This window comes from Scyliorhinus canicula, chromosome 9 (assembly GCF_902713615.1).
Source record: "Scyliorhinus canicula chromosome 9, sScyCan1.1, whole genome shotgun sequence".
Lineage (NCBI taxonomy): Eukaryota > Metazoa > Chordata > Chondrichthyes > Carcharhiniformes > Scyliorhinidae > Scyliorhinus > Scyliorhinus canicula.
Genome location: NC_052154.1, coordinates 70,091,782 through 70,101,452, shown reverse-complemented (window position 1 = coordinate 70,101,452; position 9,671 = coordinate 70,091,782). Strand labels below are relative to the sequence as shown.

At 49.1% G+C, this 9,671-nt stretch overlaps 1 protein-coding gene across 1 annotated transcript in view; it reads left to right on the top strand.

The window, feature by feature from the left end:
- The first annotated feature begins 872 nt into the window (after positions 1–872).
- The window catches only part of nlrc5 (NLR family, CARD domain containing 5), a 238,677-nt gene continuing 229,878 nt past the window's right edge, over positions 873–9,671 (top strand). Inside the window, exon 1 of the mRNA XM_038806870.1 lies at positions 873–978. The gene's annotated coding sequence lies outside the window, so the exon portion shown is untranslated. The remainder of the gene's footprint in view (positions 979–9,671) is intronic.

The window sequence follows — 9,671 nt, the reverse complement described above, 5'->3', positions numbered from 1 at the left end:
TGAAGGGGGAAAATGAACAGGTATATAGGGAAGAGACAGCCTTCCTGAGCTGTGATTATATTAGTCCAGTAATCTAACCAGGATATTAACAAGTCAGTCCTGAAGGAAAGTTATAGCCCTGAAAGGGTAACCCTGTCTCTCTCTCTGCACAGATACCCGGCCTGGCTGAGTATTCCCAGCATTTTCTGTATTAATTTCAGGATTTTACTGTCCCCGTCTGTAAGAAGTGGAAACTAAATAGAACAAGAAAATAAGCAATGCATGAGATTTATGCCAGTTAATATATTTGCAAACACATTGTTCAGTGTGGGTCATGAAAAATAAAGAATGGTGGTGTGATTATTTCCCTCCAGGATTCCCACCGTGAAGATTTATCCCGCTTTGTGACAACGCCAAACACGTTCTTCTGGACAAACAGTGGGACTCAATGGCTTGTAAGGTTGAAAAAGTTGCCGGCCTGATTCCACGCAAATGATCAGGACTTCACCAGGTAAATGTAACAAAACAAAGCGGTAAATGTCTGAGGGGCAGGCTGGAGAAGGGAGGGCTCTCGTGAATAACCTCGGCCCTGCTTGAAGCCATTGGTGTCATTCTGCAGCCCAGTCGACTGACCTAACCGAGCCCCGCTCAATAGACATTAGGCCGTCCTAATGGCAATCCAGTGCCAACCAGTGTGTCAGGGTGTGTCTGTGGGTGGAGATGTTTGCAATGATTGAGGCGTGGGGGAGGGGGGGGGGGTTGATTTGTGCCTCACTGTTGTTTGAAATCAGCTCCCCTCTCTAACTCCGCTATTCAAATGTTGCCGCTCGGAGCCACGTGATTTTCTATAAATGATCCGCGAGTGAGCTTCTTGTAAAGGCGGACAGGGGCGAGGGACTTTCAGTTTCGTTCCGGCAGGAGTTGTTGCTTTCTGCGGGCGAATGGAGCGGGCGACCTCGCTCTGTGGCCGCGACAGGACTGGCAGCCGCTGGTGAATGGGTAGGTGGGCAGCAGGACACCCTTAGAGCCGGCTACATCAGCCAACAAGAAGGAATATATTGGGAGCAGGGGTGGGGAGGAACATGACTGCTCAACGGGCTGAAATCCTGAAATAGCTTTTAAAGGATTGACACATTGTCAGAGCTGCAAAACAAAAAACATCTTCAAGTTTAATTGATTTGAGTTTGAGGAGAGTTGGAGGGATGCAGTCATTGAGGGGGCGGTAAGCAAATGAACAGACACCTTGCTTTAAATCGGTAGACTGGGTGCATGGGCGTGGGGTACAGAACCTGCACACATTTCGAGCGGTTAAACGCTTTGTAATGCAGTGGGGAGGGATATACAGGGACAGCAAGGAAGCTGTTCAAAATGAAAAGTGCAGAGAATGCTTCCAGGAGAGAGAGACTGGCAGAGTAAAACTATGAGGTGAAAGAACATTTTATATAGCAACAGGTAGAATTTTTACATCAATGGATGGAAACAGTTTGCAGGTTGCGGTGGATTTGCTAGCAGAGTTTGGAGAGTTAACTACTTCTGCATGTTTGTCAGTGGTTTTGAAGGGCGCCGGTAATGTATACTGAATCACACTTATTCTTGTAATTGGTTAACTGGCATCCATCCATCCATAGGTGGTGCTGATTTAAGGTGCGCCTCCTCGGCTCGGGATTTGCATGTCGGGCCCAGGGTCTAAATGTTGGGGGAAATTTTAAAAGAAAACTTGCGTTTCACGATCTCGGAACATCCGCTAAACTCGAATAGCCAACGAAGTACACGCGTGCTGTGCCCTGCAATAATATATTCCCTTCCATGTGCTTTCCTTTGCCTGTTGTGTCTCGAACCATTCAATTGCTCTTTCCCAATGTTAGAATTCTCTCCCCTCTGTTTCCGCTGGGATGTTCCACAGGATCTGATCACAATCTCCAGCAGCCCATTTCTGCCCCCAGTCAATGTCCACACACCCATACCTTCCAATGGCATAGTGACCAGGATTGGGAGCCCCACCTCATTCCCAACATTCAGAAATAGTGAGGCCACTTGCTGTGTCCATCTGATTTGTAGATTTTTAACTTGCCTTCAAGTGGATTTCTGCCAGCACCCATTGGACTTACAATTCCGGGGAATCAGCATGAAATCCGGAAGTGCATTCCAGTCCGTTGCTGAGGGAGTGCCGCAAGGTTGGAGGCGCTGTCTTTTGGTAGAAACATGAAGACCCCAATTCATGGCATTATTTGGAGGCAGTGTAGTACATGCCCTGACCACACTGTAGCCCTCACCCCACATCACTAGAACAGATTATCTGGTCACGATCCTGTTGGCTTGCTGCATGCAACATTTGTTACATGTTTTCCCACATCATAACACTCCCAACGTACTTCATTAGTTTGTTAAAAAATGCTTTGGAATGTCTGGAGGTGGTGAAAAGCTCTATATAAATGCAAATCTTTCCTCTTCCAGTCAAGATTATTTCAGGAGTAAGAAGAGAACAATTTAGTGATATGCAATGAAGAGATGTCATGTATCTATAGTAAGAAGTCTTACAACACCAGGTTAAAGTCCAACAGGTTTGTTTCAAACACGAGCTTTTGGAGCGCAGCTCCTTCCTCAGGTGGATGGAGAGGTATGTTCCAGAAACATTTATATTGACAAAGTCAGAGATGCTGGACAATGCTTGGAATGTGAGCATTTGCAGGTAATCAAATTATTACAGATTCAGGGAGAGGGATAATCACAGGTTAAAGAGGTGTGAATTGTCTCAAGCCAGAACAGTTGGTAGGATTTTGCAAGTCCAGGCCAGATGGTGGGGGGTGGATGTAATGCGACATGAATCCAAGATCCCGGTCGAGGCCGCACTCATGCGTGCGGAACTTAGCTATAAGTTTTTGCTCGGCAATTCTGTGTTGTCGCGTGTCCTGAAGACCGCGTTGGAGAACGCTTACCCGGAGATCAGAGGCTGAATGCCATTGGCTGCTGAAGTGTTCCCCGACTGGAAGGGAACATTCCTGCCTGGTGATTGTCGCATGATGCCCGTTCATTCGTTGTCGCAGTGTCTGCATGGTCTCGCCAATGTACCACGCTTCGGGACATCCTTTCCTGCAGCGTAAGAGGTAGCATAAGAGGAAGACCATGCAGACACTGCGACAATGAATGCATCGTGCGACAATCACCAGGCAGGAATGTTCTATTGTGGCCACCCCACACCGTCAGGAAATCCGCGGGCTTGGGTGCATCGGGGGACCAGAGAATCCCGCTGACGGAGAATTCCGCTGATTGTTCTTGCTCTCTAGTTTTAATCTTCCAAGGAAAGAGTGGTCCACAGTCAAAGGCTCAGGACCAGCCATGGCTTCAGCTTGACAAACCTCCACAGATGAGGCATTAGTGTCAGCCCCCTATGAGCCTGTGGCCGGCTTAAATGAATTTGGTCCTGTTTTATTGGTAGATGTGATGACCACTTCAGCTTTGTCTGTAAACTATATATGCTCTATGTTGTACTTTATTTTATTCATGTTTCCTACCTGGATATCAACACTCATTCCTATGTTAAACAGCAAAATATGGAAAATGATTTATTCTAAAATATTAATTGGAAGTTTCATTTTCGACGGTCAGAATATCTCCTTTATCACAGAATTGTTACAGTGCAGTAGGAGGCCATTCCCCATCATGTCTAAAGGTCTAAAGATGTGCGGGTTAGGTGGATTGGCCATGCTAAATTGCCCGTAGTGTCCTAAAAAAGTAAGGTTAAGGGGGGGTTGTTGGGTTACGGGTATAGGGTGGATACGTGGGTTTGAGTAGGGTGATCATTGCTCGGAACTGTTCTATGTTCTATGTTCAATATCTGCACAGGCTCTCAGAATGAATAACTCACCCAGTGCCATCTCCTGCCTTCTCTCCATAACATCTGCAGATTTTTCCTTTTTAAATAATCATTGAATTCCCTCTTCAGTTCCTCGATTGAATCTGCCTCCACCACACGTTCCGGGCTTGAACCACTCACTGTGTGAAAAAAACGTTTTCTCGTTATATTTGCATATTTGCCAATCATTTTAAATCTGTACCCTCTTGTTCTCGATTATTTAACGCATGCAAATAATCTCCCCCAATCTACAGTGTTCAGGCTCTTCATGCTTTTCAGTTCCTTTATCAAATCTCCTGTCAGCCTTTATTTTCTCCAAGGGAAAGAGTCCTAACTTCCCCAATGTTTCTCATCACTGGGACCACTCTGATGTATCTTTTCTGCACTTTCTGTAACAATGTCACATCCTTCCCGAAGTGTGGTGCCAGAACTGGATGCAGTATTCCAGCTGAGGCTGAGTTTAGTGTCTTATATAAGTTCAATGTAACCTTCTTGCTCTTTTACTATATGTCCCAATGAATAAAGCCCAGGAAACTGTGTGTTTTATTAATTAGTTTCTTAACCTGTCTTCCAATTTTTGAAGACTTATTCACATATACAACAGATCCCTCTGCTCCTTCACCCCCTTTAGAGTTGTATCCTTTATTTTATATTTTCTCTCCATGTTCTTCCTACCTCACACTTCTCCACATTGAACTTCATCTGCTACCTATCCACACACTTCACTAAATTGTCTGTGTCCTTTTGAAGTTATAAACTGCCCTCATCACAGTTTAAACACTTCCAAGTTTTGTATTGTCTGAACATTTTGAAATTGCACACCAAGGTCTAGATCATTAATATATATCAGGGGACGTCCGGTGACAGGGATGTGCAGGAAAAGCAAGGGTCCCAGTACTGACTCCTGGGGAACTACACTACAAACTTTCCTCCGGCCCAGGAAACATCCATTAACCATTGCTCCCTGTTTCCTGTCACTCCGCCATTCTGTATGCATGTTGTTACTGTCCCTTTTATTCCATGAGTTATAACTTTTCTCACAAGTCTGGGGCGAAATTCTCCGACCCCCAGCAGGGTCGGAGAATCGCCTGGGGCCACCTAAAATCCCGCCCCCGCCGTGGCAGAGATTCTCCGCCACCCGGGAAGTGGCGGCGGCGGGACTCTCGCCACTCCGATCAGCGAGGCCCTGCGGTGATTCTGCGGCCCGGATGGGCCGAAGTCCCACCGCTGGGAGGCCTTTCCCGCCGCTGAGGTTTGAACCACCTCTGGTGGCGGCGGGATTGCCGGCGTGACCGGGCCCCCGGGGTCCTGCGGGGCGATCGGACCCTGGGGGGTGCCCCCACGGTGGCCTGGCCCGCGATTGGGGCCCCCTGCTCAGACTCCGGGCCAGTGCCCTGTGTGCACTATTTCTCCCCCGCGGCCGCCACAGCCACCGCCATGGCGGAAGTGGAAGAGAAACCCACATCCCGCATGCGCCGGTGGTGACGGCAGCTGGCTGCTGACGTCACCGCCGGCACATGCGCCGACCAGAGAAATCCTTTCGGCCAGCCCCGCTGCCGGGGGCGCCGGATTTTTGCGCCAGTCCTCTGGTGCCAACCGCTCCGGCGCGGGGCTAGCCCCCAAAGGTGCGGAGAATTCCCCACCTTTGGGGAAGCCCGACCCCTGAGTGGTTGGCGCCATTCCCCTACGCCGGGACCCCCCGTCACGCCGGATAGGGGAGAATCCCACCCACATTATGTGACACTGTATCAAATGCCTTTTGGAAGTCCTTGCACACCACATCGACAGCATTGTTCTCATCAACCTTCTCTGTTACCGCTTCAAAAACTCCAGCCAGTTAGTTAAACATAATTTCCCCCGAAGAAATCCATGCTGGCTTTCTTTCATTGACCCACATTGAACCATGCGACTATTAATTCTGCCCCGAATTATATTTCTAGAAGTTAAACTGATTGGTCTGTGATTGTTGGGCTTATCCTAAGGCTTATCCCTTTTTTGAACAAAGCTGTAGGGCGCGATTCTCCGAACCCCACGCCGGGGGGAGAATCGCGGGAGGGCCGGGTGAATCACAACACGCCGCCCTGGCAACCCCTGCGATTCTCCCAACCCCCAAAATGGCGTGTCGCATTTTTCGACAGACCGCTTGGAGAATCGGAGCTCCCCGTTTCTCACGGCGACCGGCGATTCTCCGGCCCGGATGGGCCGAGCGGCCTGCCGAACCCGACCGGTTCATGCCAGCGCCAACTACACCTGGCCGCTGCTGGCGTGAACAGCGCGCGACCGCTGTGTCTGGGGCCTGTGGGGGGCGGAGGGAGGATCGAGCACCACGGGCGTGCTCATGAGATGTCTGGCCCGCGATTGGTGCCCACCGATCGTCGGGCCGGTGTCTCTAAAAGACGCATTCTTTTCCCTCCGCCGCCCCGCAAGATCAAGCCGGCATGTCTTGTGGGGCAGCGGAGGGGAAGACGGCAACTGCGCATGCGCGGGTTGGCGCCGGCCAACTTATGCATGCGCGGCTGATGTCACTTAGGCGCCGCCGGCCGCGTCATTCTCAGCATGCCGCTTTGACGCAAGCGTCAAGGCCCGGCGCCCGAGATTCATGCGCTACTGCTCCTAGCCCCCCGGGGGGAGAATAGGGGTGAGGAGCGGCCTCTGACGCCGGAGTGGAACTCTGCGGGTTTCACTCCAGCGTCAGCTGTTCTCCCTTTGGGAGAATCGCGGCCGTAATATTTGCAATTCTCCAGTCCTCTGGCATCACTCCTGACTCTAAGGAAGATTGAAAAATTATGGCCGGCGCCTCTGCAATTCCACTGTCACTTCCCTTTGTATCCTTGGATGCATCTCATCTGGCCCCAGTGCCTAGTCAACTTTAAGTACAGAAAGCCTATTTTAAACCTTAGTCTGAATTACTTCCTCGTTTGCCATGGCATGGCTAGCATGTTCTTGCTCGGAAAAGACAGATGCAAAGTATTCATTTAATACCTCAGCCATGCACCCTGCTTCCATGTATAAGTCCCCTTTTTGGTCCCTGATTGTCCCTACTCCTCTTACCACACTTTTAATATTTATATGCCTATCAAATACTTTGGGGCTCCCTTTTATGTTAATTGACATGTCTCTCTTCATATTCCCTCTTCGCTTCTTTTATTTGCTTTTACATATCTCCTCTGAACCTGGTTCAGCCTGGTTCTCAATTGTATTTTCTCCCTCACACCTGTCAGAAACATATTGTGTCTTCTTTATATAATTTCTACCTTCTTTGTCATCCAAGAAGTTCTGGATTTATTTACCCTATCTTTCCCTTTTGAGGGAATATATCTTGACTACGCCCAAACTATCTCTTCTTTGAAGTACTCCTTTGTTCAGTTGCTGTTTTTTCTGCTAACCTTTGGTTCCAATTTATTGGGCCCAGATTTGTTCTTGCCGCAATTAAGTTAGCTTTCCCCCAGTTCATTATTCTTACTCTGGATTGTTCATTGTCCTTTTTCATAGACACCCGTGAACCTTTTGATACAATGATCACTGTCTCCTAAATATTTCCCCACTGACACTTGATCTACTTGGCCCACCTCATTTCCAAGAACCAGGGCCGGAATTCGCCACTACCCGGCGGGGCGGGGGTCCCGGCATGTCAGAGTGGCGTGAACCACCCCGGCGTTGGGCCGCCCCAAAAGGCGCTGAATTCTCTGCACCTTTAGGGGCCAAGCCCTCACATTGATGGGCTAGGCCCGCGCCGTCCGCCGGCAGGCGTGAACGGCCTTTGGAGCCATGCCAGCCGGGGCCGAAAGGACGTCACCGGCCGGCGTAAGTCCACGCATGCGCCAGAGCGTCAGCGGCTGCTGACGTCATACCGGCGCATGCGCAGGGGAAGGGGTCTCTTCCCCCTCTGCCATGGTGAAGGCCATAGCGGAGGTGGAAGAAAAAGAGTGCCCCCACGGCACAGGCCTGCCGGCCAATCGGTGGGCCCCGATCACGGGCCAGACCCCTGGGGTCAGATCACCCCACCCCCAGGACCCCGGAGCCTGTCCGCGCCGTCAGTCCCGCCGGTCAGGTAGGAGTTTTGATACCCGCCGGCGGGAGAGGCCTGTCAGCAGGGGGACTTCGGCCCATTGCGGGCCGGAGAATCGCCGCGGGGGGCCCGCCGACCGTCGCGGCGTGATTCCCGCCTCCGCCGAATCTCGGGGGGGGGCGGAGAATTCGGGACACGGCGGGGGCGGGATTGACGCCGGCCCCGGGCGATCCCGCCCCAAATCCAAGAGTGCCCCTTTCTGCTGGAGAAAACTTTCCTGAACACACTCTAGGGACCCTTGTCCCTCTCTGTCCTTTTAAACTACCTCTAACCCAGTCTACATTAAGATAATTAAGAGTTCCCTCCAATATAACTACTCTCTACGTTTTGCACCTCTGTGTAATTTCCTTGCAGATTTGTTCCTCTACATCCTTCCCACTAGTTGTGGGCCTATCGACTACATTGAGCAATATCATTGTACCTGTTTTGTTCCTTAGCTCGAGCCAATTTGACCCCTCTGGGACAACCTCCCTCTCTCGCACTGCAATGCTGTTCCTAACAAATACCACCACCCCTTCCCATTTTTTAACCTTTCCCATCTTTCCTGACTGCCTTGTATCCAGGATTATTGAACATGCAGTCCTGCCTTCCTTGAGTCAGGTCTCTGTTCTTCCCACATTGTAATTCAGATTTAGAGAATATCTTTCTCTAGAACAGCTCCAATAGGAAATACATAGAAAATATATTTCATCTGATCATCTTCTATAGAAAGTATATTACTCTCAACCAGATTCTATAAATATATACACACCACCTATAGAAAATAACTCTCACCTGGAGAAAATTGAATTCTTGAAACACCTATAGAATATCACAAGTGGTCTGGGCAGAATAGAGGGAAACTGTTCCCATTCACAAAATGATCAAGAATGAGAGGGCACAGATTTAAGGTAATTTGCAAAAGCAATATGAGAAGAAACATTTTCACGCAGTGAGTGGTGAAGGTCTAAGAACACATTGCCTGTAAGTGTGGTGGAGGTAAGTTCAAGAGGGAATTTAGACTGTTATTTGAAGAGAAGGAATGTGGAGGGTTATGGGGAGAAGGCTGGAGAATGGCACTAAGTGAATTGCTCTGTTGGAGAGTTGGTGCTGATATGATGGGCCGAATGTCCTCAATCTGCATTGTAACTATGATTCATTCACGTAACTGTGATTCTGTATAGTCACCCCTCAGTCTTTACCTTTTTAAGAGAAAAGAGACCAAGCTTGTTCATCTTTTCCTGATGGGTACAACCTCAGACCTCAAGTTTCATCTCTGTCATTTTTTTTATCCTTTCCAATGCTTCTATATCCTTTCTAGCATTTCTGACTAGAACCATATTGAGTGCTCCCAAATCCCTATATTTCCAGGGAGAAGGAATGGATGAATTGCGGAGGAATGAAGCTTGTGTCAGGGACTGATGACAGTGGCTTAAGTCGTCCCAATATCTGGTTGGAGGGCATTTCTGCTTTTCCAGTGCTGTAGGTTGTGCTACACAGCAGAAAGCATGTTGGTGAAGGTTGGAACTGAGCCAATCATTGCAGAATATTTAGTTTATTTGCAGGGTTACAAATTAAAAGAACATACCTCCTAACCCAACAGCCACTGGTCTGTCATTACACATTGAGACAAATGAATGCCTAGTTAATGCTGACCACCTTCATACAACTGAACACAATTAATATACAACTAACATGTCGGACTAGCAGTTACATCCTTATGGGGCAGTGGAGGATTTGATTGAGTCAGATGATAATGAGGTAGAGGTGGATGTTGTCAGCATATGGGTG